Source organism: Psammomys obesus, unplaced genomic scaffold, assembly GCF_907164565.1.
Source record: "Psammomys obesus unplaced genomic scaffold, mPsaObe1.curated_primary_1811, whole genome shotgun sequence".
Taxonomy (NCBI): Eukaryota; Metazoa; Chordata; class Mammalia; order Rodentia; family Muridae; genus Psammomys; species Psammomys obesus.
Window position 1 is genome coordinate 34181892 of NW_026596079.1, and position 8739 is coordinate 34190630.

Here is an 8739-nt window from a genome sequence, read left to right on the forward strand (position 1 = left end):
TTTATTTTGTTGTTTACATGTACAAAATTTTCAAGGTAGAAGAAAATCATTTTTTAAAATAACATTTAGATCTTATTCCAAGCTAGATGACTTTAAGCATGTATATCTCTCTTGAGCAACAAAGATGCTCATATGTAACTTAGGTAAAGAAACACTTTTAGGCTTAATGATTGTAACACTGGTTGGCTCTACAGTCAACTAAGTCATCTAAGAGACAGTGCTTTGGAAAGATATGTGAGTGTGTTAACGGGAAGACTAATGTAGGGAGAAAGACCCTTCTCTGGTGTGAGGAGCACCTTCCCAGAGCTTCACAGACACAAAGCATTAGAGGGAAAAAGTGCCCACTTTCACTTCTTACTTATGAATGCTTCTGTCCTGTCTCTGTGTTGCTGCCATCTTCTGTTCAATTGGCCTTCTCATGTGGACTGAAGACCAGTGCCTTTCCAGAACAATTCCGTGTTTTCAGTGCTAAGGCTAATTCTAAAAGTTCTATTATAATGCGATGTCTCCTAAATTCATAAATCTTCCAATCCTAGTTGTACTTACTTAATGTATTCATTTGGAATGTTAGCTAATATGTAATCACAGTATATAACCCAAAAGGAACTTAAGATTCCTATTGCCACCTTCCCTACTATCTTAGTATTCCTCATCACAGTTGATTTAACTACTCACTTGCTGTCAGAAACTAAAAGAAAGTAAGAGGAAGTTGGCTTAATTCCCTTCTTTAATACCACCCCATATGTACTCTGTCAGCAAATTTTACATTTCTCATCCCAAACATTCCCCAAAATGACTTCTTAAATGGTTCTACCTTAATCTAAGCCACCACTGTCTCTTACCTGAGTAACTCACATCTTGTAACTAAATTTGTTTCATTCTGAATGTGCAAAATCTATGATATATGTGTGTGTGTGTGTGTGTGTGTGTGTGTGTGTGTGTGTGTGTATGTCGGTATGTACATCAGATTCCAGATGTTCTATGTTCTTTGCTTGAAGCCCTTAACAAATAGTTTCCTGTAGCATTAAAAATTTTACTTCAAAAGTTTTATATGGATGTAATGGAATTTTGCTTAATGTAAAATGCATCAATCTTTCTATTTTATCTTTTTTAACTAAATCCCAGCCATTCTTACCTGCTTCTAATTCCTTAAATATGTTATGCCCCTATGTGTCATGGAACTGCTGGCTTCAAGTCTTTTCCTTAAATAGGCCTTCTCAGAGCTTCAACTATCTTTTGTCATTCAGATCTCATTTTGAAGCGCATCTACCTGTAGAGAGGACTTTCTTGTCTACCCCATGAAAAATGGTTTCTAGCTAATGACTATCATAATAATACACATCACTATTTAACATTTCTCTCTATTTACTTTTTTAGTTTGCTACTGCCAGGGTGCATACTTCAAAGTATTCTAATGAACATTGTTTCTGTTTCTTTATTTAGGCCAAAAATAAAATGATATGTCCAAATTCTCACTACTGAAATTAGGGAAATTTGATTATTCACAACAAGGTTATAGAGATGCTTTTCTATATTACTTACACAAGTTGCAATATCTGTGTTATACTGTGCATGTGTGTGTCAGAGAGAGAGAGAGATGATAGTAGAAAGACTATATGACAAGGGAAGAAGGTTCAAAGAGGAAGGCAGAGGAGGAACAGTAGAAGAAAATGGGTAGAAATACATATTACAGGTTTTCTCTAATATTTAGAATAGAGGTTTATATCTATATATATACATATGTATCATCATATATATGACATGAAAACAGAAAAATACACTATTTATGCTTAGAAAGGTAACAGTAAGAGAGACAAGGGAGAGTAGTTGGGAAGTGAATATGAGCAACTATAATGCTTTGTGTGTGGATGAAAATATAATGCAACCTGTTATTATTCATAACAATATAACTAATAACAAATGAGTGATATAATTTTCCTTGTAAGGAATGTGATTGTTTATAGTCTGTAACATTTCATATATCTATTAAAATTTGCTGTATTAGGTATACGTAGGGAAAACCTGTCACATCAGTAACAGTAATTCTATATTTCATAATAGTCTATAAATGTAACTAGACTATAAATAAAAATTTGTCATTCTGTAGATAAATCACGAACATTAAGGAACAGACATGTCTTACCTGTAATAATTCCATCTGTATAGAGTATTCTCAGTTTTGCTTACTAATTTCTCATTATTTGAAAATGAGTTTTTATTCATGTTAAGAATATTTACTTTATTTACTTTACTTGACTATACGCTGGTTCATAATGGCAATGAATATGAATAAACTACCTAAACATCTAAATATTGAATTATTATACAATTTGTCAGGCACTAGAACACTTGATTATCTCAACACAACGAAAAACAACAAATTATTACAATCTACATTATTCCTTTTTGGGAAAGCTATATTTCATTTTGTTCTTTGTCTAGGTGATTATTTTTTAAGTATTAGAATGATAATGAGTCACCATGATCCAGAATCAGACATGAATGCCTGAATGGGCTAATAATCTTTGAAATACGATAACTTTTTATTATTTATCAAACTGGATCCAAAGAGTTTTACAAACACACCTGTTTTGTGGTTTTTTTTTTTAATCAATTTACTGTCTCCAGACATTATGGAAGACTAAAACAACATCTTTTTTTGTTTTTTTTCTCTTTTTAAAATTTTATTTTATTTTTATTAATTACACTTTATTAACTTTCTATCCCAGCTGTAGCTGCCTCCCCCACACACACTCTTTTTCTGCTATGCCTCTCCCCATTCCAATGATAGGGGAGGTAAGGTTGATCCTCCCCCAGGTGGAGGAGATCAAAAAGCTAGGCTATGAATTCATGTCAGAGGCAGTCCCTGATCTTATTACTGGGGAACCCTCTTGGACACTGAGCTACCATGGGATAGTCCTGTGCAGGGGTTCAAGGATTATCTCCATGCATGGTCCTTGTTTGTAATATCAGTCTCACAAAATACCTCTACGGCCAGATTTCTTGGTTCTGTTGCTCTCTTTTTGGAGTGCATCTTCCCTCGAGGTCTTTCTATCTCATCCTTCTTTCATAAGATTCCCTGCACTCTGGCCAAACTTTGCCTATGAATCTCAGCATATGTTTTGATACTCTGCAGGGTAGAGTCTTTCAGAGGCCCCTCTGTGGTAGGCTCCTGTCCTGTTCCCTGTTTTCTCCCTCTTCTGATGTCCATCCCATTTGCCTTTCTGAATGAAGATTGAGCATCTTACCCAGGGTCCTCCTTCTTGATTAGCTTCCTTAGGTGTATAGATTATAGTATGATTATCCTATATTATATGTCTAATATCCACTTGTAAGTGAGTATATACCATGTCTGTCTTTCTGTTTCTGAGATACCTCACTCAGGATGATCTTTTTCTAGATCCTAAAATTTGCCTGCAAAATTCATGATTTCCTTGTTTTTAATTGCTGAGTAGTATTCCTTTCTGTAAAAGTACTACAATTTCCGTATCCGTTCCTCCATTGAGGGACATCTGGGTTGTTTCCAGATTCTGGCTATTATGAATAAAGCTGCTACAAACATGGTTGAGCAAATGTCCTTGTTATGTACTTGAGCATCTTTTGGATATATGCCTAGAAGTGGTATAACTGGATCTTGAGGAAGGGCTATTCCTAATTGTTTGAGAAAGCACCAGATTGATTTCCAAATTGGTTGTACAAGTTTACATTCCCACCAGTAATGGAGGAGGGTTCCCCTTTCTCCACAACCTCTCCAGCATGTGTTGTCACTTGAGTTTTTCATCTTAGCCATTCTGATGGGTGTAAGGTGAAATTTCAGGATCGTTTTGATTTGCATTTCCCTGATGACTAAGGATGCTGAGTATTTCTTTAAGTGTGTCTCTGCCGTTCAATGTTCCTTTATGGAGAACACTCTGTTAAGCTCTGTACCCCATTTTTTAATTGAATTACTTGATATTTTTTGCTGTTTAACTTCTTGAATTATTTGTATATTCTGGATAATCGCCCTCTGTCAGATGTATGATTGATGAAGATCCTTTCCCAATCTGTAGGCTGTCTTTTTATTCTGATGTCAGTGTCCTTTGCTTTACAGAAGCTTTTAGTTTCATGAGGTCCCATTTATTGATTGTTGCTCTTAGAGCTTGTGCTGTTGGTGTTCTGTTCAGGAAATTGTCTCCTGTGCCAATGAGTTCTAGGCTCTTCCCCACTTTTTCTTCTAACTGATTTAGTGTCTGGTTTTATGTTGAGGTCTTTGAATCACTTGGATTTTAGTTTTGTGCAGGGTGATAAGTATGGATCTATTTGCATTTTTCTACATGTAGACATCCAGTTAGACCAGCACCATTTGTTGAAGATGCTCTTTTTTCCATTGTATGGTTTTGGCATCTTTGTCAAAAATTAGGTGTCCATAGGTGTATGGGTTTATTTCTGGGTCTTCTGTTTGATTCCATTGATCGACCTGTCTGTTTCTATGCCAGTACCATGGAGTCTTTATTACTGTTGCTCTATAGTACAGCTTGAGATCAGGGATGGAGATACCTCCAGAAGATCTCTTATTGTATAGGGTTGTTTTAGCGATTCTGGGTTTCTTGTTATTTTATATGAAGTTGAGAATTTTTCTTTCCATGGCCAATAAAGAATTTTGTTGGCAATTTGATGGGAATTGCATTGAATCTGTAGACTGCTTTTGATAAGATGGCCATTTTTACTATGTTAATCCTGCTAAGCCATGAACATGGGAGATTTTTCTATCTTCTGATATCTTCTTCTATTTTTTTTCTTCCGAGACTGAAAGTTTTTTCATACAAGTCTTTGACTTGCTTGGTTAGAGTTATACCAAAGGTATAACTTTATGTACTTTGTGGCTATTGTAAAGGGTGTTGCTTCGCTAATTTCTTTCTCAGCCTATTTGGCTTTTGTATACAGGAGGGCTACTTATTTTTTTGAGATGATTTTGTATCCAGCCACTTGGCTGAAGGTGTTTATCAGCTGTAGGAGTTCCCTGGTAGAATTTTGGGGTCACTGATGTATACCATCATACATCTGCAAATAATGATACTTTGACTTCGTCCTTTCTGAACTGAATTCACTTGATCTCGCTTAATTGTTTTATTCCTCTAGCAAGGACTTTCACTAGTGTGTTAAAGAGGTAAGGAGAGAGTGGGCAGCCTTGCCTTGTCCCTGATTTCAGTGTAATTTGATTTAAGTTTCTCTCAATTTAGTTTGATGTTTGCTATAGGCATGCTGTATGTTGCCTTTACTATGTTTAAATATGTGCCTTTTATCCCTGATCTCTCCAAGACTTTAAACATAAATGAATGTGGGATATTATCAAATGTTTTTTCAGCATCTAAGAAGATTATTATGTAGTCTTTTTCTTTCAGTTTGTTTATATGGTGGATTACATTGATGGATTTCCATATATTGAACCATCCCTGCATACCTGGGATGAAGCCTACTTGGACATACTGGATGATATCTTTGATGTGTTCTTGGATTCAGTTTGTAAGTATTTTGTTGAGTATTTTTGCATCAATGTTCATAAAGGCGATTGGCCTGAAATTTTCTTTCTTTGTTGGGTCTTTGTGAGGTTTAGGTATCAAGGTGATACCTATTTAATTGATTTCCTGTTCTTGTTTCAGCTTTGGCAAGTGGAAATTATTAAGAAAATTGCTCATTTCATTTAGATTTTCAAATTTTGTGGCATATAGGCTTTTGTAGTAGGATCTAATGATTGTTTGGATTTCCTCAGTGTCTGTTGTTATGTTCTCCTTTTCATTTCTGATTTTGCTGATTTGGATGGTGTCTCTCTGCCTTTTAGTTAGTTTGACTAAGGGTTTATCTATCTTGATGATTTTCTCAAAGAACCAGCTCTTGGTTACATTGAGTCTTTGAATTTTTTTGTTTCAAATTTATTGATTTCAGCCCTGAGTTTGATTATTTCCAGCCATCTACTCCTCTTGGGTATGTCTGCTTCTTTTTCTTTTTTTTTTTTTTTTTTTTTTTTTAGGGCTTTCAGATGAGCCTTTAAGTTGCTTGTATGAGATGTTTCAAATTTCTTCTTGAAGGCACTTAGTGCTATGAATTTTCCTTTTAGCACTGCTTTCATTGTGTCCCATAAGTTTGGGTATGTTGTGCCTTCATTTTCATTGAATTCTAGGAAGTCTTTGATTTCTTTCTTTATTCCCTGACCCAGCTGTCATTGAGTAGTGAATTGTCAGTTTACATGTGTGTATAGGCTTTTTGCTATTTCTGTTGTTGAGGTCCAACTTTAGTCTATGGTGGTCAGATAGGATACAAGGGATTATTTCAATCTTCTTGTGTATGTTGAGGCTTGCTTTGTGACCACCTATATGGTCTATTTTGGAGAAGGTTCCATGAGGTGCTGAAAAGAAGGTAAATTCTTTCATGTTTGGGAAAAGGTTCTGTACATGTCTGTTAGTTCCATTTGATTCTTGACGTCTGTCAGAGTCATTGTTTCTTTCTTTAATTTCTGTTTTGTTGACCTGTCTTTTGTTGAGAGTAGAGTGTTGAAGTCTCCCACTATTAGTGTGTGGGGTTCTATGTGTGGTTTCAGTTTTATAAATATTTCTTTTACAAATGTGGGTGCTCTTGTATTTGGGACATAGATGTTCAGAACTGTGATGTCTTTTTGGTGAAATTTTCCTTTGGTGATTATGAAATGACCTTCCCTATCTGTTTTGATTAGTTTTGGTTGAAAATCTATTTTATTAGATATTAGAATGGCTACTTCCACTTGATTCTTGGGTCCATTTGCTTGGAAAACAGTCTTCAATCCCTCTACTCTCAGGTAATGTCTATCTTTGTGTCTATCTTTAGGTGTGTTTCTTGTATGCAACAGATTGTTGGGTCTTGTTTAGGTATCCATTCTGTTAGTCTGTGTGTTTTTATTGGAGAGTTAAATCCGTTGATGTTGATGGAGATTAATGACAAGTAGCTTTTAGATCTTTGATTTTTCTGTTGGTTGTTTTAGTGTGTTTTTGTGCTTGGCTGCTTTTAGTTTTTCTGTAATGGGGTTATTTATTTCCTGTGTTTTCCTGAATGCAGTTAGCTTTCCTGGGTTCTATTTTTCCTTTTAGTATGTTCTGTAATGCTATATTTTTGGATAGATATTGTTTAAATTTGTTTTTGTAGCTGAATATTTTGTTTTCTCCATCTATGATGACTGAGAGTTTTGCTGGGTATGGTACCCTGGGCTGACCTGTGTTCTCTTAGGGTCTACATAATATCCATCAGGCCCTTCTGGCTAAAGCAACTTCTTAAATTTAATAATCTTCAAGGCATTTATTTAGCATTTATTATTTAATACTACAGAATGCAATACTGTGTTAATCGATTTTGTCATGCCCATCCTCCTCTTCAAAATATTTATGTAAAATCCATTCATTGATATGTTCTATCTTAGTCAAAGTGAATAAAAATGCCTCATGTTCCATAGCAAAATATATTTGTCAGTACAATTATTTGTCAATGTAAACTGTCTCACTAAAATATCCATATATAGATTTATCATAAATTTTATGTCATGATATAATTTTTGATTAGTGAATCATAACATCTATATTTATTTCAAATCATAATTCATTTTGTATCTAAGAGAACAGTTTCAAGTTAGTCTTCATTTTATATCAATAGATTTTCATTCTATTTGGAAAGACACAAAATATTTGGAAAGAAACTTCCCTTAGAGCTTTATTTACCAAAAGTCAAATACACATGGAATTATTGGAGGAATATATTGAACATTGTTTGTTATTTTATTTTTAAAGATTGCATATAGTTCAGTATTATTGTTTAAAACACAATAGCCCAATTCCCTTTTCTGGAAGAAATGTAACATTATGGCCACTTTTAGTGTTTTCATGTTTTCTGTCTTTTGCAAATGTGTATGGATTTAAATGCACTAGCCATAGATTTCATATCCAATTACTTCAGAAAGCAGAGTCTCTGGGAATCATTTTCAGTGAGGTCATTTCAGTCTTTCACAGTAGAGTTCACATTGGTGATTACCCCTCTGTGCCACAGTTGTAAGAGTGAGGAGGAAAGTACGTCCAGAAAGAATACACCCAGAAACCTCTCCCATGTGGCTCATAAATTAGAGCTGTTTCTTCTCTTTGAGATTTATAACCATACTTAAGAGTCCAATTTTTATAACAATTTTTGTTTAATTTCCCCATAGTGCATATTCTGTTCAGAGGCATGCATACATCTGTGTGAATGTAACAGTCCTTGTGTAAAAATATTTTTCATAAATATCCATTTTGAATAGTAAATATGCAGAAGTTCCTCAGTACTAGTGCTGTAACCTGGTAGTCTCTAGAGAAACCCTGACTCTACTTTCCACAATAAAATCATAGCTTCATAACTTGAAAAATGCCAGTAAAAGTACTTATTTCAGTAAACATTAAATATTAGTTTATATATCTGCTAATAATTATATGCTATTATGTTACAGATGTAATTTTCATTTTTGAGTAGTCCTTCTTATTAGTGGCTTGGTAGTAGCATTCTACCTACAAGTGACTAAATCATTCTCTAAGACCTATAATTGTGAGCTGTCTACCCTGGCCACCAGCCACAAACCACTTATTTTACTGGTCATCTTTTTCTTTCACTGATCACACTTTTGCCTAGAATTAGCTTAAAGGCCAATAGCCACACTGATCATAAAGTCTCATCTTTCAGCTCATAAATCATATGCCATTTTGCACATAAGAGAGT